General features: G+C 39.5%; 1 protein-coding gene across 2 annotated transcripts in view; it reads right to left on the bottom strand.

Moving 5' to 3' along the window:
* Nucleotides 1–22,737, bottom strand: part of TMTC2 (transmembrane O-mannosyltransferase targeting cadherins 2) — a 449,447-nt gene that overhangs the window by 295,012 nt on the left and 131,698 nt on the right. The window lies entirely within an intron of this gene.

Raw genomic sequence — 22,737 nt, 5'->3', positions numbered from 1 at the left:
CACCCTTAAGTAATTTTTAGTGCCTGTCCATTTCACAGCTCCCAAGAGGAATCAAGGCCTTGCTTATGGCATCATAAACGGTCGGGACTGCATATGCATGTGTTTTGACAAGGCATGAAGAAAGGCATCCAGCTTCTATTAATCTCAGATGAACATTTGATAAACTCCACAAGAGTAAAACACAGGCATCATCATCCCATCCATTCTAAAAGGGAAAAACTAGTAATAACCTCATCACTGTCACCCTGCAAAAGAATTTAAGTGAAAATAAAGCTCCTAGAGTGAACATGTGCTTTTTATTTCCCACTCTGAAAGCGCACACAGGTATAAATATGTTCCAAAGGCTATGGATTCATCTGGAATGTGAAAGACCATGGGGTTCACACATATAAAGATCAACAGTTGTTTTAGAAATTAACTACACCACATCTTAAACTTCTACACAGGTTCTAAACTGATCCAGGTGTTACCATCAGGGCAGAAACAGACGCAGGGTTTGCACAGTCAACTGGGACTTCAGCTCCAACACCACTTAATGGGCTCCACGTGCTGAAAATCATCATCGCAGGAAGTACACTCAAGCGAAGGCTGAACTTTCTAATGCAACAAGCATTTCATTATCTACCTGATGCTCACACCAACACTCTTGGGCTGACATTGTTTTTATTCTGCTCATGGTGCCTTTGTGGTTTTGAGGGAGAAAAAAAAAATAGCAAAAGCAGGTGTGTTGATGACTTGACACCACGACACCAGTGCGGACCACGCAACCTAGTCAGCACACGTTGCACCAGCCTGGGTCTTAGGATCTCATCCAGACCCTCAAAGTGGCTCACAGAGTCAAGGAGGAAGATAGGGGTGTTATGTAATAGCCACCGTTACTAATGGATATATAGGACTTTCTAAGTTTCAAAGTATTTTTATACACATCACGCAACTTCATGAATGCTTTTCCCATACCGTCAGTGTTCAAAATAAAGACTTTCAACCAAGATTACACAGTGAGTGTAGAGTCCATTGAGGAAAACTATTTCATGTCTGCAATGGTGGTTCCAGTGCTGCAGCTGCTGCTCCATTTGCCCCACTGCTATTTATGATGGACTGATTTATGAAAAGGAAAAATTTAGCTTATTATGTAAGGAAATAATGCACAATAAACCAGTACAATGTGTTTCAGTCAATTCTGTTTGGTCCATTTCTTTTGCAACTATGAGCACTGCCTAAAAGATTTAAGTGTTGCCAAATTAGTGCAACACAGAGGAAAGCTATCTGGAATAGAAGAAATTTCACCATGGAGCATTCTGCTTTTATTGGTTTCTATTGACCACTGCATTCTTTAAATAACTTCAAAAACAGACAATTAGAGTAAAGCTCAACAATTCACTACAGCTTTTTTCTTCCAGATTTCAACTCAGGAAAACTAAGTGGATATTGTAACTGCTAAAAGAACAACGCTGGGCATTCTTGAGTCTGATCATTTAATTTTAAATCCATCCTTACTTCATCAACTCCGGCCTTAGTACTTGTTTGCCATAAATTAGTAATCAGTGGATGGTGAAGGCAAGGCAAACCAACTTCCTCTTTAATGCACGAGGAGTTGCAGTTAGGAGAAACAGGTACCATAGGCCCAAATCACATCTCAAGGGAAGAGGCCAAGAATAGGCATCACTGTTCTTACCAAAAGGTCCTGTGAAAACTGGACTATTTGTAATCTGACATGCACTTGCCCTTTAAACTAATGTACTCCTATATATTATATACATTAAAAACTAACTGAGGGTTTTAAATGGGAAAAAATGATGGCAGGTTAGCAATAGGAAATTTGGGGTAGGTTTGTATGCTTTGTGTTCTGTCCCCCAAAGTCCTAAGGCTTTCAGTTTCAGCAATAATGAAGGAACAAGGCAGGCCAAACCATTTTATTTCTCCTATCCCCTGGCTTGTAGCTATCATTCAAAGAATTAAAGTTGGATAATTTTAGTTATTGGCAAAAGGGACAAATTACCACCTAAATGATAGTGGCTTTTTATTGGTTTCCCACTGTTACTGTAAGTATTGATCATATACTTACTGGCAAAAACACAAATATTAGGCAGTTTTAGAGGACATAAGTCCAAAATGACTATCACCAGACTAAAAGAGGTACCAGCAGGACTGTATTCCTTCTGTAGGCTCATGTGGTTCCCTGTCATTTCAGCTTATAAAGGCCACCTGTATCTTCACAAGGCATCTTTTTCCATCTTCAAGAGCCACAGTTTTCTGCATCTCAACTACCACTATCCCTTGATTCTCTGGTGCCCAACCATGTAACCCAGTATAATCTTCCATGTTAAGAAGCTCAAGTGAATCACATCTATAGAACCCTTTTGCCATTTTAGATAGTACTATAACCTGTAAATGTTCTAAGAATGCCACTAAGTGTTCCACTTAGCTTAACCAAAGCCTATAAACAAGAGTGAATCGAAATCATTTCCTGACTCAACCATACCAGGTGCTCCATTTCCAGAGGCATTCAGAAGCAATGTTCAATAATCTGTGTGAGGATAAATGAGTAAAAATGACCACCATTTCTTATTTTCTACTGTATCACCAAAAGAAATCACAATACCAAGTGTAGGAATTACATAGACTATTTCTCACATATTACATTATACATAGGGTGATATTTAAAATATTAACACTAGCATAGAGTAGGCGTTGGCCATTGCACTGGAGCAGGGTTTCCCATGTCTCTTCCATGCTCAGCATCAAACTTTCAGGAACTGGACCAAGGACAGCTTTGTGTGATCTCAAGTGGGGTTGGAGGAAGATCAAAGAGGACACCCTGGGGTGGAGGCGGTGGGACAGTGGGAGAAGGAATAGCTACTGATGAGTTCCAGTGACCCACCCAGTAATGTGAACTGCCCAAACAGCAGTCCCAGCAGAATAGTACAAGTTATAAGCAGGGAGGAATGATTAGACAAGCAAAACAGTCGTCTGACAAAGGTCTTGACTAACCTAGGTGACCAGCTGAAGATGACAATCTTTAGCAAGCATTGGATCCCAAGGCCAAAAGCTGGTTCCTATCCAGCAGGTACAGGATAGGAAGATGCGAGCTAACATGGGTAACACTTGGGGATTGCAGGAAACAGGAGTCAGTGTGATACGATCATATACAACAAAAGGAACCAAATGCAATGCAAACTTAGGCCAACAAAAATACAATAATCAAAAAATTATGTAGTGACTACCATAAGGATATCATCTCAAATTGTTAGTATTATTAGAGTTAGCTGGTATTATTACACAAACAAAAATCATGATACATATCTGTTAATTATAGTTGATGTGCCTGCCACACTGTATAACAGCAATCAAATTCACTACTCACCTCCTACTTTTTGGTGAGGATTAAATTATTTTCATTTTCAGATTTATTAAGTAAATTATTTAAGGACACTGCAAATGAGGAAAGCATTTTGGAAGTTATCTTAAAAGTAGGAAGCACTGAAATAAGGAACAAAGACAACACTGGCAACTTGGAACCATGTCACTAAGCAAAGATTCACTTAACCAGTAAAAAGTACTCAAGAAAGGAAAGCTGATTTCTTTAAATTAATTCAGTATTTCTTAAGTAAGACTGACATCTTGGGATTACTAACTGCTACCTGTTGAGCTATATGGAAAACCTTTAACTGTCATGCTAACTCTAGTGACAAAACAAGCTCTCTCAGAACTCCTTGAGTTCTCCATCACTGAAGTTCAAAAACAGGTTAAATAATCCTGAGTGATATACCAGACCAATTTCATTAGCACTTCATATCTTGAGATTTTTATCTCTATTGGAGACCACTTCTAAAGCAGATATCCCTAACCCCTTGTTTCTCAACATTAATCATTTATACAGAACTGCCACGATTCCTGACACTTTCACATGTTGATTGCACTACTAATTTACTCAGTACCTTCCTTACATTGTCCCATTTTTGTCTTCATTATGACATGTTACGTGGCCCTCAGCAATCACATCCACGTAATATCTGAGATGTGAAATGCTAAATGACAACCTTTAAAATAAACAGTAAAATGTTCGCGTGCATGCTCTCTTGAATCAGCAACGCACACATCACGGTTTAAGCACAGTTGCAGCTTCTGAGTTGCTGGAGTGTATGCATTTTTAAATTAGATGTTTTTCTCAATATCTAAGCTTTCAAAGTTGCTTTAAAAACAAAACCCATTTTATTTTGGTACTGTGTTGTTATTGCTGTTGTGTTTGGTTTGTTTTGTTTCAGAGAGGACAGTGGACAAACATTCCCCAGGCTTCCTACTTACTTGGCTATATTTGCCTTTGCATTTTGGAGCCCAATTATTCCTATAATGGGTAACAGCCTGAAGGGTCAAGATAGAGCTCTGGTCAACATTAAAGTTTCTTAAAGTGGAGCTCAAAAATCTTGAATACATTATGGAATTTGTCAATATTCCAATTAGCTTACAGATTAACAGCTGTATATTTGGCATATTTGTTTGGGATTTTCATTTTCCTTACAGACTTACTTGGCAACATACCACACTTTCAGTGAATGAACCAACTGAATTTATAAGGAAGCATTTTGAGGAAGAGAAATAGATGCACCTAATTGTTTTTCTTCCACAACTTCTTCAAGAAACAACTTCAACAAAAAGCAGAAATTTGTCAGAGCTGAAACTACTGAAGTTTTAAAACATGGAAGCTTTCAGTAGACATTGCTTTGTAGCCTCACTAGTCATTTCTGAACTCATTTAGCACAAACTGAAATAAGGCTCTGTGCACATGATCAAGCTCCATGCATGCAGTCTTGCCTGGCTTTAGCACCCACTTTAGTTGATAAATGTTTGTCCAACTGCTTTTATTGGTTTATTACACTGTGGCAAAACAAAACCATTTCCATCTTGCTACCTCCAAAAAATAAACAACTTTGTCATTAAAATACATTCCAGAATATATGGCAACATTATATGTTCTACTCCATAAAGTTTATTGACATTTTGGAAAAGATGACAAAAGTGCATAGGGAGAAAAAAACTCCCCACTGGGGAAAAGCAGCCATGCCTAACTACCATTAGGCTGAATTTTGTGCTAGGCTGAAGCCGTCTTGAATTGTACTTGGATAGTATTTAACCTCTTGCATGATGCCTTCCTTGGGCAGGGCCCAAACTTTACATTAAATTTCTGTGGCTGGGTAGGAGCAACAGAGAACTCAGACTGCGAATCTGGGTCTAAAACATTTTCTTCCAAGACTGATCTATGACATTTCCTTCTGTCCCTCATCTCTCCTTCCTCCTCTGAAACAAGTTGTTTCATTTCTTTGGATGAAAAATTAAGTTAAAGCTATAATTCAGAGGATTTTACAACTTTCTGCTCAAGCTTAAAAGCTGCTCTGCATTAGTAGCTGCCGCTGGCACACAATTTATTTGTAGTGAGGACTTGTGCATTTCAGTGGATTTTTTTGGTGGGGGGGGGGGCGCGGGGGTGACTATGCTTTACAAATTAGTGTTTAATAAAAATTCACCCCTACTTTGCAGAAGAAATTTTGTTGGGATTATAGAAGATATGTCCCAGGCAACAAATAGGGAATATTATTCCACCAGAAAAATATAACAGTACTTTAAGCTCCTCGTCCAGATAACGATTTACAACATATAGAACTGTTGAAATAGTACACAATAGTGTATTATTTATCCAGACTGGAAATTTGTAATGCATGTTCATTATATAAAGCAATCACACATAGAATTAAAAACCATGACTTTCCCAAAAACTAAATAAAAATCTAAAGTATGGTCATGGTAGAGATAGAGGCGGTAATGAAGTAAGTTTAGCAATAAAATTTGCAACCTAACAACTCACAGCCCCATAAATTCAGGGGTGGTACAAGAAAATAATCAGAGACACTAAGTATGCTTGGTTCCATGAAAATAAATGACTACTAACCCAGCTGTCCAGCCTGAGAAACACACCCAGGCTACCACGTTATTTTAAAATGGTAATGATTGATCATTTCATGGAGAAAACATTCAATCCAAATCATTTCCTGTCAAGTGTCAAGCCCAAGACTGAACCGCAAGTGCAATTTTGGTTCACTGTGGACATAACATAAAGGATGCAAAGAGGACTTCTGCACTTTTCAAAATCGTTTCTTAGTATGCCTTTCAGCTTCACCAGAAGTTCTTAGCACGAGCCTGTAGGACAGAGGTGGGCAGCCTTTCTTTCTGTCAAGGCCACTGGGATATTTCTAACATTATTCACAGGCCATACAAAATTACTACCTTGAAAAATTAGCCTTCTATAGCTAAACTGAATTTCAAGCTGTGCCTGCCTGCTGTTGCCTTAGGCCAGATATCCTCCACTCCCGTGCGCAGGAGACTCACTGTGGATGACGTTACATGGTCTTCAAAAAGGAGCGCATACAGAGAGAGGACCAAAGCAGAAATCAAGGACACAGAGGTCCAGCGGCAGCAGTGCCCCGGCCTGTTGGCCTATCTACACCTCTTCTGGGGAAAAGGAAGGAAGTGAGCCCAGTGACTTCCCAGCTCTTTCTTGGTTTACTAAATAAACCACATAACCTGTGAAAATGTCTACACTAAGCACACACAACATCAGTCTGTAACACTACACACACACCAGTGAGGAGTCTGGCCTGAAGATGAAGACCGCACACAAACGCAAACCTCACAAAACAGTCAAGCCAATCTCCTTGTCTAACGATACACCCACTCAGTCAGGGTTTGTTTAGCACCTATAATCTACCAGGCCCTCTAAGTACACTAAGCAAAGGCTCTACTGAGCCATAATGAACTCTTTGTGGGAAATATTTTCTTCTGAAAAGGGTGAGAATTGCTAGCATCCCCCACCCTTCCAATGGCAGCCACGTCCCAAGTGGGAGAGAAATCACTGCACAGGAGGACAGACAGACCTTGAGTCCCTGCTTCAAGGTTAGATCATGAAACCAACTCTCCACCACCTTCTTGTAGATTCTCAATCAAATAAATAGTAAATACCTTACTGCATTCTAGCCCACTGTTGTTTGTCCCCCAAGTCAAAGCAACTGGTCACATCATTTTTTTTTTTTTGGTTTAACATATTTAATATTTCCCGACAAAGCCTGCATCCAGAAATAAAAGAAAAAAAACCCCTCCATTTTGTGTTGCTTATTTCAAGTCTTATTTTAGAAATAAAAGATTTGGAGGCCAGCGTTATGGCATAACAAGTAAACTCACTACCTGGGGAACCAGCATCCTAAATGGGCACCAGTTCCCAGATGCTCCTCTTCCAATCCAGCTCCCTGCTAATGGCCTGAGAAAGCAGTGGATGATGGCCCAAGTACCTGCACCACTGCTGCCCGTGTGGGAGACCCTGAAGAAGGTCCTGGCTTTCGCCTGGCTCAGCCAGGGTCGTTGCGACCATCCTGGGAAAGGAGGGACACAGAGGGCTGAGCCAGTGGATGGAAGATCTCTCAATCTCTCTCCCTTTCTGCAACTGACTTTAAAAACAAGTAAATGAATCTTTAAAAAAAAAATTAAAGATTTTATGAATGTCTACTTTTTACTCCACTTTTATCCTGTTCTATACCTGCCCTTGCAGAGGACACCATGACCTTGACATCTGTATGACTATCTACCCTATGTTTCCAGATTTTTACCATTGAAGTATTTTCGATGTAAAATCTAGGGTATTTTGTACTTTTAAAATTTGCTGAAAGTCATCATAAGTTAAGCATGACTTTGCAATTTACATTTTTAGTCAACAAGTTTCTGAGATTTATCCATATTTACATACTTGAACTACTATTCACTACATACAATATTTCAATGAATAGCAATTCCACAAACCATTTCCCTACTGAAAGACATTTTTGAGAATGGCACCAGTTTTTTAAAAAATATAAAACAAAATGGTATTTCTGAGCTTACCAATTACACAACAAATAGAAAATTTAAAACTGCAGATAAAGCACTTTTCCTCCTAGGGGACCGTGAGAACACAGTAAGACAGCAGGGTGAGAAAAAGGAGGCTACTAGGGCCTGCTGTTCCATAGGAAAACTCGGCATCAAATGTGTTAATGACAATCTACCCAGCTGTTTATAAATTACAGCCCCTATCACAAAGAAACTACACTCAGCTCTGAACAGCAAGAGACAATGTGCATCAGTGAGGTTCCAAAACAGCCAGTTCACCTACACTGCAGAGACATTTATAGTGGACTAAAGAAAGATTAGATCAATAACCAATTTAAGGCCACTGTTACGGGCAGAGACGCAAAGATACAATTACAAAAACAGTAGAATTCAATCTCAGACAATGCAGTTTAATTTGTGGATATGCTCTTTGAAATCTTCCAATTTTGCATTCACCATTCAGAAAGCAAACAAGCTCTCAAGTTACTTTCTCAGCAAGTGGGAGAAGCTCATCTCTTCACTCCATTCTTTAAAATGATTTTGAGGACACCCCACTGCTCTCAGAACAAAAAAGAAAACCTCTAACATCGTGTCCATAGTTCAAGATTATTTGGTCTTTGCTCATCTTTCTGCTTCATCTGAGGCCGTTTCTCCTTTAAGTATGGAACCTCTGACCACTCAGGCCTTTTATGCGTCCCCTCAAGGTTACACAGCTCTCATCTCCCCTATAACTTTGTAAAAGTCATTGGAAGCAATTCCTCACATCTCAACCAGACTCTCATCCTTCAAAGTTTGGCTTGATCTTGACTTCAGAAGCATCCTGACACTTCTGAATGGGTAAGATCTTCTTGTTCTACCTTGATAGCACCCATCACAATGATAGTTAAATAATGATTGCCTCCTCCACCAGACTAAAGGGAGTTGAGAGGAAGGATCACATTTTTTCTTCCTTTGTACTATTATATTCTTATAACCTAGAAGGGTGTCTGGTACATTCAATGTGCTCAAATAATTTCTCAAGAATAGTAAAAACGTTGCAAAAGAAATTGCCATAGAATTTGACCCACAACAGACACTGTATAAATGTAGCTGAATGAACAAATAGCAAGCACCAAATAGGATACAATGTGAAAACCACACACATCACTACCACATACCTAGTATTTATTTGGTTATAGTGCATCACATAGGCCAAGCACTGTTTTAAGAAATTGACAAGCTCATTTTATCTTCTCAGGGTCTAAGATGAATAGGAACAGACATTTAGTCTAGCAGGTAAGATGCATACATCAATAGCGTGCTGGCTGGCTCCTGCTACTTCGTACTCTTAGAGTGGTCATGATGGCTCAAGAAGTTGGGCTCCCGCGGTCAGCGTTACGGTGTAGTGGGGGTGTAGTGGGCTAAGCCTCTGCCTGTAGTGCTGGTATCCCATACTGGTGCCCGTTTGAGTCCCAGCTGTCCAATCCAACTCTCTGCTATGGCCTGGGAAAGCAATAGAAGATGGCCCAAGTCCTTGGGCCCCTGCAGGAGACAAGATGCTCCTGGCTCCTGGCTTTGGATCAGCGCATCTCTAGCTGTTACAGCTATTTGGGGAGTCAACCAATGGATGGAAAACTCCTCCCTCTCTCTTCCCTCTCACTCTGCCTTTCAAATAAATAAATCATAAAGAAACAAAAAACAGAACTGTTTTTAAAATATTTTTAAACTAAGAAGTAGAACAGAAAAAGCAATTAAATCTAGCAACATTTGATTTTTTAATTTTTGAAATTAATATGGATTAGTTAGGGGTAAAATTTGCTAAAATTAGTTAATGACATTTATTAGCACTAAGTTTTACCACAGAGCTGGGATTACTTTGATGCGCCTTTTCCGAAAGTCAATGAGCTCTGCACTGTGAAATGTTTTTAACATGTTCACAAATACAGTAACACTTAGATGGCATAAACTCTTTTTTAATGAAAACAAAGCCATTCTAAAACCAAAATTCCAACCAGCAACCCTTAGCTAACAACTCCAGACTTGCATAAACTGTTTAGTCAAAGGCCTTTTTTCCCCCATCGATAAATGACGTGACAGGACAACCCACTTTTAGTCTTCTTCAAATTCCAGCACTCATTTCTGCCGTGTCAGCAGGAACAGAATTTAAGTGCTAGGAAATATGTTTGGTTCTGATTGTAAACTTTCGTGAAGACCTACAGAAGTTTACTTAATTAGGTTTCTGACTCCTCAACTGTTAAAAACAAAATAAAACAATAAAAACAGACAAGGCTGATGAGCCATAGTGTAGTAAAGAAATGCAAAGTGTTTCATTTTGACCATGGACAACCTTGATGCCACCTAGAAAGACATCATTAGTTATTTAGTGATGTTGGTCTTCGTATTAAATGCTCTAATAGTTCAGGAGCTCATAATTCGTTTCTAACAGTATTTAATCATTTTCTTTTTCTTGTTTTCCTAAAGAATACCAAGTGTTTTACTGCCTTTCCATAGACCCTTCTCCATTTGTTTTAACCACTGTATTAGGCAATACGCAACTTCCCAAATTAATACCTCTGAAAATAAGAACTGTGAGTTTTCTTATCTTAATGTCTGAATGTCTACATTTCCCCACTAAGTCACAACACCTGTCATCTCTGCTAAGCATTACTCAATTTAGCAGCTGTTTGAGTACTATGTGTATGGTTCAAGGGTTTTATGAGTACTAAGAGTGTACCTCAATTAAATTATAAACATTTTAAGGATAGAAACTCTTCATAATGTTTCTTTTTCTGGTAAACCACTTAGCAATGGCTATCATGCATAGTAAATGTCTACATATTTGCCTATTTTGTGAATGTCTTTCCCTAGTATATGTCAGGGTCATACAACGGCGAGATTTTTAACATGTTCATCCTTGTACTAACCGACCGGACATGGTCACAAGTTGGCCTTGCCCAATAAAAAGCCTTCATACTTCTCATAAAACTCTAGATCTCTTCTCTATTCTCCCATAACATGAGAGGATAAAATTTCACCTGCATTATTCAAACTTTTATCTTCAAACTTCAGAAACTGCTAAGATGTTTCCCCCTTATGTTTAAAAGGTAAAAGAAGAATAAAAATTTTCAATGCCAGCAAACATGAGTCTTATCCTAACTAGGACACTAACTAGAAAACTTCCGACATTAATTTAACTTCTCTAAGCTCATTTGCCTCAACTGCCTGACATGGGGTAAGTGCTTGGTTCATGTGATTTGCCTTTTCCTTGCTCTCCTTCCATAAAACAAGAAAGAATTATTACACAAGATGAAATCAGCTTCCTAGAATTACTTCATCCTCACAGCAATTGTGTATTCAGGTAGTTAATTTTCAATGTTTCTGATATTGCTCATCTTACTCCTAATACTCCTTTTGTTCATGTACTTACATTAGTAGATGTACCTACATTATAACCACACTGGATAATAAAATAACACAGAGCTGGAATTGAGACGTAAGGTCAGAAGTTTTATCCATTACTTGAAGAAGGAGCAGGCATTCGGCACTAGGGTAAGACAGCACTTGGGACACCAACTTTTCAAATCAATGTGTGAGTTCCAGTCCTGGCTCCACTCCCAATTCCAGCTTCCTGCTAATGTGCACCCTGGGAGGCAGTAGATAATGACTCAAGTACTTGGGTCCCTGCCAAGCTTTTGTGAGACTTAGATTAAGTTCCAGACCCTTGACTTTGGCTTGGACCAACCCTAGCTGTTAGATGCATTTGTTGACTTAACCAGAGGGTAAATCCCTACTTCCCTTTCTAAGTTGTTCAAATTAAAAAATAATAATAATAGTAAAAAAATGAACAGAATTACTTGATGCAAATCACTTAACAAATTTACTTCTGATTTCTTCACTAGTCAGAGAATTAAGCTCCTGCCCATCTTCCTATCTTGAAAATGATTACATACAATTTAAGATGAAATATGTTGATCAAATAAGTAAACTTTCAGAGAAAAAAAGGGACCAAATTTCAGATTGAAATATGGCACAAAAATGGTTGGGACTCCAGTAGTGGGTTTAAACGCTTCTTACAGATATAGTCACCAACAAGACATTTCAGTGCCCAGTAAGCAAAAGTCTATGTTTCATGATAATATCACAGAAAATTTCAAAGAGCTCATCAGAAAGGCCACGTACATTCAATCAGAGGGGGGAAAAAATCAGTCCAGTCAGTAATTAAGGAATACTTTCTACCCCAACCAAAGAAGTGCAATGATTTGAAGCAAATGTTGCTGCATAATTACATATGAACGTAATTGAGGCTCTCCATCTCGGCAAGTCCTTTCATGTGAGGCAATGATTTGAGATGGAATGCAAAATTAAAAATATCTTTTTTAAGCACACATTCAAATTCCTTTTCGAGCACTAAAATTTAGCAGGGAACAAGAAAACTCTCTAGGGACGCAGTAAAAGAAATAGCACCAAGTTACAAACCAGAAAACAACATGCGTAGTTAAGCCTTTCTCGGGATATCAGCACAATATTCAGCCGTAACCTAAGTGAAGTTCATGACACAGTGCTCCTACATATGCTAGCCTAGCTGCTGTTTTCTGCCAGAACCTGTGTAAGGAAAGCTACACCAAGGTGAGGACAGCACACACAGCACTGCCACCAAAGTCCAGCCACAGTGAGGCACGTGCCCATTTACCAATTTCCTCCACTGAATGAACAGATACTCATTTATATTTCATGATAGATTTTTGTTTGGAGGTCAACTTGTTCTGTGTCCAATCGTTCAGATCATCTGCTGTCTCCCTCCCACTTACTAAACCCATTAAAATAAATAAGTTTCTAAAATAAGTTTTAGAAACTAAAATAAAATAAATAAGTTTTCTGAAGCTATGGCAAAATTCAATTCATTCACATGGAAGCTAGTGGTGGCGTGCCAGGCTAAGCCTCTGACTGCTTGTTCATATCAGAGTGCGAGTTTCAGTCCCAGCTGCTCTGCTTCTGATTCAGCTTCCTGCTAATGCACCTGGCAAAAACAGAAGATGGTCCAAGTATTTGGGTCCCTGCCACCCAGGAGGGAATAAGGATGAAATTTCTGCCTCCTAGTTTCCTCTGATGGCTACAATGGCCAGGTCCACTGTAGCCATCAAAGGAGTAAACCAGTGGATGGAAAAATCATTCTCTTGCCATTCAAACAAATATATATTTTTTAAAAATTTCAATTCATTATTGCATAGTGTGTACGCTGAAGAAAATCAATTGACTGAAGAAAAAAACTGAAAAAAATCAGTTGACCTCCAAGTTTTCACAAGTTTTTTTTTTTTTTTTCGCCTATAAGAGTCAAACTAGGGAGACACATTACAGAAAGACAAGAAAAACCAGAAAATCTCAAAACAGGAGTAACACAAATTTCTCATCATAGGAATAGACCTGACTCCGTGATAACGCCAGCCCCTAGGATATTTCCACTTTTTAAAGTTACCATCAACAAAATATCTCATTTGAATATCTGAATAATAATATTTAAGTAACATATAAGTACACACATATTTGACAGAGTGTCTTGTTTCTACTTTTAATAGAGCTATTTATTTTTGCCTTATCAGGTTAGGGAAGTAGTAGGCAGACGGTCTAGAAGAGAAAGGATTAGAAAAGGAAGCAATTATCTATAAAATGCATGAAAAGCAGAAAAGGAAGCACAAGTGACAAGGGAAACTACCCACGAAGAACTGCAAACACTTTGTTGAATCGAAAAATCGAAGCTGCTTTCAGAACAGCCTCATTGTTCGCCCTGTCTCCTTGGCTCTGCACTAACTCCACCGGCACGGCTGACCGAATGCAGGAACCCCGCTGCCCTCCTGTTCAGGTTCAATCAGAAAAGTGGACACCTTCTATTTCCAACTGTTCGTCCCATTATAAATGCTGTTTCCAGTGCTATAAATAGTTCAAAAACATTTTCTCAAATAAAACTTACTGCACATGTCAACTTGGAATTGATTTAAGCAAGTTCTTAGTTCTCTACCTCTTCAGCAAAGGAAGAACTAAGTCACCATGAAACGTACGTGGCGGCTTCTAAATGACTTAGATATTTCTTTAACAGGTTATTGTCCTGAAAAGATACTAAGGGTAGGAAGCTTCCCCCTTCCTAAACTAGAAAGCTTAAAATTCAAATAGAAATTGTGACATCCACCAATCAACATCTATCACACTCATTTCTATTTCCCTAATAGTAATTCCCCAGGGCATTTATTTGTACTCAATTCTTACAGGTTTGAGATTCCGATTAGCATATTCATAGTCCATTCCATGACTTTCTTAAATAAAATTCTGGTATCACACCTTTTCTTCATATGCTGTTATGTAATACAAATTAATTTGCATCAAATAGCCTAAACCCTGTGTTTCATTTCTTTTTCTGAAAATTTTTTTTTTTATTTGTAAGGAAGAGCAACAGAGAGAGAGAACTTCCATCTACTGGGTTTACTTCCCAGATACTCAGAATAGCCAGTGTTGGGCCAGGCTGAAGCCAGGATCCAGGAACTCCACGTGGGCCTCCCATGTGAGTGGCACGGGCCCACGTACTTGACCCACGCTCTGCTGTCTCCCAGTATGCACATTAGCGAGAAGCTGGATAGGAAGCAGAACAGACATGCTGATATGGGATGCAAGCAAACCAAACAGCCACTTAACTGCTGTGCTACGATGCCTGCCCCAGCAGTTCATTTCTATTCATTCAACACCTTTTTATTCAGTGCCTGATAAACACTAGACACTTCAGTAGGAGAGTTACAGCAAAAAAAAAAAAATTTTTTTTTTGGACAGGCAGAGTGGACAGTGAGAGAGAGACAGAGAGAAAGGTCTTCCTTTGCCAGTGGTTCACTCTCCAATGGCCGCCGCGGGCGGCGCGCTGCGGCCGGCGCGCTGTGGCCAGCGCACCACGTTGATCCAAAGCCAGGAGCCAGGTACTTCTCCTGGTCTCCCATGGGGTGCAGGGCCCAAGCACTTGGGCCATCCTCCACTGCACTCCCTGGCCACAGCAGAGAGCTGGCCTGGAAGAGGGGCAACCGGGACAGAATCCGGCGCCCCAACCGGGACTAGAACCCGGTGTGCCGGCGCCGCTAGGCGGAGGATTGCCTAGTGAGCCGTGGCGCCAGTCACAGCAAAATTCTTAACGCAATTATAATTCATGTCATATATTTTTACTTTTGAGAGGTAGGGAGAGGGTCAAAGAGACACAAAGTCTGAAGTAGCAAGTTCCCATGCTGTGGTTCCCTCCCATGGATGTCTGCAAAGGGTCAAGACAGAAGCCAGGGGCTGGGAACTCGATCCAAGTCACCCACATGGCAAGCAGGAACCCACCCACTCAAGCCATCACTGCCATCTTCTAAGGTCTGCATTGCCAAGAAGCTGGATATGGGAGCTGGAGCCAGGAACTGAACTCAGGTACTCCAAAGCGGGACGTGGGCATCTTAATTATTAGGCTTAATTATTAAGACATGGGCATGTTATTAGTCCCAGTCTCTAATAATGGAAGTTTTTATTAGTCTATCGAATTCTCACTCTGGCAACCAAACCTCACACAGGGCTTTGGAATCAGCTAATGGACTTAGGTAGTCCAATAAATTACAATACATCCTTTCTTTAAAACAAGGAAAAAAAAAGAAAGCTGAGCTTTAAAGATTTATTTTATTTGAAAGAGTTACAGAGAGAGGTGGAGACAGAGAGAGAGAGGTCTTCCATCTGCTGGTTCACTCCCCCAAATGGCCACAATAGCCAGAGCTGTGCTGATCTGAAGCCAGGAGCCAGGAGCTTCTTCCGAGTCTCACACATGGGTGCAGGGCCCCAAGGACTTGAGCAATCTTCTACTGCTTTCCCAGGCCATAGCAGAGAGCTGGATCAGAAGAGTAGTAGCTGGGATGCAAACCAGTGCCTACATGGGAGAAACTTAGCCCACTATACCACAGCATGGACCTCAATGCCATTTATTTAAAATTTCCCCATTAGGGGCTGGCATTATAGCACAGGGAGCTGAACTGCTCCTGGAGACCTTGGGGTGGGGGCTGATATCAGAGAGCCAGTTTGAGTCCCCACTGCTCCTCTTCCAATCCAGCTCCCTGCTAACATGCCTGGGAAGGCAGCCGCAGATAGCCCAAGTGCTTGGGTCCTAGCCACCCACTTGAGAGACCTGGATGGGGTTCCTGTTGTGGCCATTTCAGAAGTGAATCAGTGAATGGAGAGAGCTCTCTCTCCATCTCTCTGTCTCTCACTCTCTCAGACTTTCAAATAAGTAAGTCTTTTAAACAAATAAAATTTCCATTAGAAGTTCTTTTCTTGTCTGCAGCTGAGTAGCGTGCAATGGTTTTGACATTTAAACAGAAAAAAATTTAATTTGTTCCACTTTAATTTCAGTCACAATTGTGTAACCTAACTAATTGATGTGTCTTTGGTGTTCACTTTTATTTCTGCTGTTAATTGTTGATCCTCAACAATTAGGGCATGAATACGATTAATTTTTTCCTAGCAGATGATGTGGATGTTCGGCAGCTGTGGGCTCCATCTCCAACACTGTTGGCCTCTCTTAAAATGAGCTATCTACATGTAGACTGCTGACTTCTTTGGGGCACTGTCTTCCATATGCTTTCTGTAAAGCCTCTGATTTCACCATTCTCCCACTCAAGTTTCACCACATATTTAATGTTTCTTCATGCTTCCTTTTTAGCAGAATTCACTTTGCTTTGACAGGGGCTGTTTTCAAACTCATGTCTTATATTTCTTAGTGCCGCAAACTAGATCCCGTTTACTCATGTTATGACAAATTAGTACAAGTTTATTTTAGTGCAAAAACATTTTTGCAACCCATACGTAGTTCTTTGATAATATGAATTTTCCATCAACATTTTATTACAACAAAATATAATATTCAATGCTCACAATGATTATATTGAGTCATCTGATAGGATAAATTCAATATGTTTCAATCATGGAGATAAATGTGGTACTCATTTTTTTCAAAGATTAATCACTAATTTATAAGTGAAATGCTTAAGAGTATAAAATAGTATTAATTAGAAAGTCGATTTAGAGACTGTATCATTTTTCAGAAAAACACAGGTCAATTTCAGGCCAAAAAAGAACAATGAATTATATGGTAAAAGTGCTCAGAATACTCTACATGTTTCTTTCCACAAAATTTTAAAGGAACCTTTTTAAATATCCACAATCCCCTTTCTTGGTTGCCTTTTCTAGCATTTTATTCCACACCTGCTTCCCGACTGTGGGTAAGTCCCAGCAATAAAAGAGTAGGAGGAGGATGTCTTTGATCACAGCTAGACCACCACATGGAACATGGTAAGTCCACATGCAACATGCAGGCAGTTCTAAGAACAAAAGGACTATACCACAACGGACAGTCACAGACATTCTAATAAGACTATTTCAGGAAAACAGTGTGATTGCCTACAGTCTTTGTGTCTACTGTTGAGGAACAGTACCGTCCCCCATATTATGGTTGAAGACTTCGTTGAAGTCTTTACTTACTGTAGGGTTAATCATATGAGTATAAAGGAAACAGAAAATACATCTTTGTAAAAATTAACAATAAGAATAGGAGATGGAGGGGAAGAAGGGTGGGAATGCAGGCAGGAGGGAGGATTGAGTGTGAAGAATCCCTATGTTCCTAAATTTGTATATATGAAATGCATGAAGTTTGTACACCTTAAATAAATTTAAAAAAAAAAAAGGAAAAAAAGAATAGCACTGAGTTTTAGTAACATTGCCAACTTCTCCATTTGTTCTTGGCAATTCGAAGAAAATGTTCACACAAGATCAGGTTTGCTACAAAATCACCCCAAGAACATCTTCCCTGACATCACAAGTTAATCTTGCACTGCAGATTAAATGTACCTTGCTGCAGGTACATTTGAGTATTAGTTTGATGTCATAAAGCCCTCACGATTTATATAGAGCCTTCACTCAAAAAAAGGGGAGAGACACAAACAATATAAGAGCATATTTTTATAGAACTTATTTTTACAATACTTTTGGATTCCCAGAAACATTTAGCAGAAATATACACTTATCATAAATTCCTTGCCCCACATATGCACGTTACAATGAAGGGACCTACACTGACACATCACTATTATGTGCAGCAAGCATTGTATTCTGTGGATTTTGGATAATGGATAATGAATACATCTACCATTGCAGAGCGGTTTCATTATCCTAAAGGTCCTCGGTGTTCTGCCCATTCATCTCTCCCTCCCCCTTCAGCCCTGGCAACCACAGTTTTTCAGCATCTCCATAGTTTAGCCTTTCACAGAAAGTCACATATTTGGAATCATGCAGTATATAACCCTTTTTAGATACACGGGTATTACTAAGTGGAAGGAGCCTAAGTTTCATCTGTGTCTATTCACAGCGCGACTGCTCATTTATCTGTAGCACTGAGTAATATTCAAATATATTAGAGAATGTGTAATAAAAATTTGCAGCAGCTAGAAAGCAATACAAGGCAAAGACCAAGTCCCCTTTTCAACTTCCAGGTCTCTATCACAGAGCAGGTATTTAGTAAACAACTTTTTAAATGAATATGCTAATGAAGAAATGAACATACATAATGAAGCTACTTGATCTTTATAAGTCTCATTTTTCATTATCTTTAAAGTGAGGCTAACACTTTCTTCATAACACCACATGAGTATCAGTATGAGAAGGAGATCTATTACCAGTAGTCACTACTGTCGTGGATACAACAGAATTTTCAACTTGGCGCCATGAAACTTTCAGTTACAGGAAAATAAAAATGGCAAAAGTAGTAGGAAGATAAGGCCACGACTAAGGTGACATTTTTATGGCATAAAATTTAAATAGCACACATCCCAGTTTCCTGTGACAAGCTTCAAAATGGTTTCAACAGACTAATAAGAAGGACCAAATATACCAGATAATATTAAATGTCCTTGAGTACAGAAGCATCTAGGATGCTGACCCACAAATCAACCGCACCCTCAGCAGAGGCTCAGGGAGTCAAATGAGTGTTTCAATTATCAACAAGATTAAGGATCAATATTATGTATGCAAAATTGCAACCTTAAATGATTTAATAAAAATATGAATATATGTTCCTTAGAAAGTAATGATATCTTCTGCAATGTCTAGTTCTAAATACCCCATTTCAGAAGGAACCATACTAACCTAGAGATTCTCCACAATACCAAAAAAAAAAGGATCAAGAAAGATATTCTCTAAATTGCTACAAAGTAAGACATGTTAAGTTTGACAAAGACACTGCATTATGAGAGAAATCAAAGTTAAGGAATAAAATTATCTTTAAATTGAAGAAAAAGTTTCTAATAATTAGGGATTTTCTATGCAAGAAATTGTGTTCTCAAATAGAAGCCTTCCATCAAAGGAAGCATTCAAATAGGTCAGATGATCTTCTCTAAGCAATGCTATAGATGCTATAGAACTAGAATTTCCTTTACCCCTAAGATGTATATAAATAATTCTAAAAATTAACTGTAATACTCCTTAATCCCTGAATAATGCCAAGTACACTAATTTTTTTTTTTTTTAACAGGCAGAGTGGACAGAGAGAGAGAGACAGAGAGAAAGGTCTTTCTTCAAGCCGGCGCCGTGGCTCAATAGGCTAATCCTCCACCTTGCGGCGCCGGCACACCGGGTTCTAGTCCCGGTCGGGGCGCCGGATTCTGTCCCGGTTGCCCCTCTTCCAGGCCAGCTCTCTGCTATGGCCAGGGAGTGCAGTGGAGGATGGCCCAGGTGCTTGGGCCCTGCACCCCATGGGAGACCAGGAAAAGCACCTGGATCCTGGCTCCTGCCATCGGATCAGCGCGGTGCGCCGGCTGCAGCGGCGGCCATTGGAGGGTGAACCAACGGCAAAAGGAAGACCTTTCTCTCTCTGTCTCTCTCTCTCACTGTCTACTCTGCCTATCAAAAATAAAAAAAAAAAAAAAAAGAAAAGAAAGGTCTTTCTTCCTTTGCTGTTGGTTCACCCTCTAATGGTCGCCGCGGCCAGCGCACCACGCTGATCCAAAGCCAGGAGCCAGGTACTTATCCTGGTCTCCCATGGGGTGCAGGGCCCAAGCACTTGGGCCATCCTTCACTGCACTCCCGGGCCACAGCAGAGAGCTGGCCTGGAAGAGGGGCAACCGGGACAGAATCCGGCACCCCGACTGGGACTAGAACCCGGTGTGCCGGCGCCGCAAGGCGGAGGATTAGCCTAGTGAGCCGCGGCACTGGCCAAGTACACTAATTCTTAGGAAATGTTAGATATTAATTTAGTATCTATTGTGATTTTGATCCATAAATTTATCTTTAGAGAGAAAAACATTTCTTAAATAATGTACACAGTGGCCAAAGGGATCACATAAATAAGACAAAGTGCCTGGTAAAAACAATAGATCGAATTAAAAGAGACAATGATCCAACATGGGAAGCAGGACACACAGCAGACTCATAGAATGACAAATGCCCTAAATAGCACTCTGACCTCAGAATTGGCCCTTAAGGCATTCAGATCTGCTGAAAAGCCCATGAGAGTATTTCAGGCATGGAAAGCCGAGGCACTGTGGTAAAAAGTGATCTACACGAAGGATCTCTGTGAATGAGATCCCAGTGGAAAGAAGAGGCCATCAAAGAAGGAAGTTCTTTTCTCCGAAGGGAAGAGAGAACTTCCACTTTGCTTATGGCCCTGTCTAAATACTGACAGCGTCTGTGGACTCAAAAAGCTTCCATAGCCTTGGCAGCTCATGTCAAGAGCCTTGGATGATCACTGATGTCATAAATAAGAGTGTCAATTGTTAAATCAACAATAGGAGTCACTGTGCACTTGTTCCACATGTAGGACCTCTGTCCTTAATGAGTTGTACTATGACATTTAACAGCAAAACTTGTCTTCAAAACAGTACTTTATACTTTGTGTGGGAGCAAACTGTTGAAAGATTTACATAGCATAGAGCTGGATCTTTCTGTATATAAAGATAGCTAAAAATGAATCTTAATGAAGAATGGGATGGGAGAGGGAGTAGCAGGTGGGACGGTTTGGGGGTGGGAGGGTAGATATGGGGGGAAGAACTGCTATATTCCAAAAGTTGTAGCTATGAAATTTGTATTTATTAAATAAAAGCTTTCTAAAAAAATAATGTACACAGTGACAGGAAACTTATTCATTACGACTACTTTGCATTTGAGATGAAGTTTATGGCTGCATTTTCAGCCATCAAATAATCCACCTTTTATCTGAAACTAACTCATGAGCTTATAGTCCATGAGGTTCTAAATGGATCTCTTTCAGAACCCCTTATCATAAAATTCCAATAGGCTAATTATGAGAGCTAACAAACCTTGACTAAAAAATTCCACAAAAGTATTTAACATCACAGAGTACTCATTAAGCAAATATGAGTGGGCACTGCCATATAAGGATTACAGAGATCCAGAGGGCCTTCAATATTTACACAATCAAACAAGGGAATGCCTTTATCTTGATAGATTTACACTTCATATAAACAAAGATACCTCCCCTATGTGCATGTTCACTTTTACCCAATGACCTCCAAAACCTTGCAATTAACCTTTCTATTGGATCATCATCTGTGGCATGTAGCCAAGTGCATGGGAAGAGTTAGGCAAAGTGTTGTTACATGTTTGAGAAGGATGGAAGCTTTAAAATTGATTCATCCATCATTTTATAGACCTCCCATAAGTAAAACACAGTTTTAATTTTGCAGAGACTTACTATGGGGAACTCATATTAAGAATACGATGTGAGCAAGGACAAATGAAATTACTTTTTCTGTAATGCATGCCATCTGGAAGTATTTGGAATGCAAACTTTTTAATGATATGCTGAAAATACAAAAGTCAGTAGCCCTACAGCAATTACTGCAATAACATAAAAAATATAACCAAACATAGGTCAGGGAAATCCCAAAGTTTAAGACTCTACATCTAAGACCACAATTTTTCATAAGAAAAGAGTACACAAGGACTGACTAACACCTCAGGGGTGAAAATATCAGGGATTAACTCCCATTTTAAAAATCACAGCTCCAGGTCACTTCTTCCTTTAGGGTATAAAAAGTGCTGCTTAATACAGAAAATGCCATCTCAAATGGAGAAATTAGAGTCCCAAAGTCTTCCATTATCACAAAGGTCAACATACGCCATGAAGAATGAATGGTGTGTGCCACCAAACCTGAGCTTGCTGGGGAGAAAAATGCAGAGGCAAAAGGCAACTCATTCAGAGTTTAAACAGATCAGTTAGCAGGGTCATCTCATCCACTCAAGTTCATTTGGAAGTAGCGAAGTCCATGTTACAGAGCAACTGAAATGCCAGTCTTTTATTTTTTTTTTTTATTGTCTCACTATACTCTTACTCAGGAATGAGACAAAATTTCATGCCTGAAGACACAAATGACCTAATGAATAACAGTGAAAATATGAATCAAACAAGTCACTGGTAGTGAATACTGAAACACACATGAAGTGATTCTTTTATTCTACTGCCAAGGGCAATAGATTTTAACAGCAAAAATGGCCGTCTGTCATTTTACATCAAGAAACTCACATTCATGCAGTTTTACAGGACATAGGCCAAACTTTAACAAACAGAGCAACTACAGGCTCAAGTCCTCAAAGAATATTATCCAGCAATAATACAAACACAAAATGGTTTTAGGCAAAGTAGAAAGTGAGAGAGACATTTGGTACAGCACTTAAGATGCTGCTTGGGAAGGCACATCCCACATCAGAGTCCTGGGTTCAAGTCCTGGCTCTACCCCCTTTTTTTTTTTTTAAGTTATATAAGTTTCATGTATTTCATATATACAGATTTAG

Source organism: Oryctolagus cuniculus, chromosome 11, assembly GCF_964237555.1.
Source record: "Oryctolagus cuniculus chromosome 11, mOryCun1.1, whole genome shotgun sequence".
In the NCBI taxonomy this organism is placed as follows: Eukaryota; Metazoa; Chordata; class Mammalia; order Lagomorpha; family Leporidae; genus Oryctolagus; species Oryctolagus cuniculus.
Note: the sequence above shows the minus strand (reverse complement) of the source record. Positions and strands in the feature narration are given on the sequence as shown.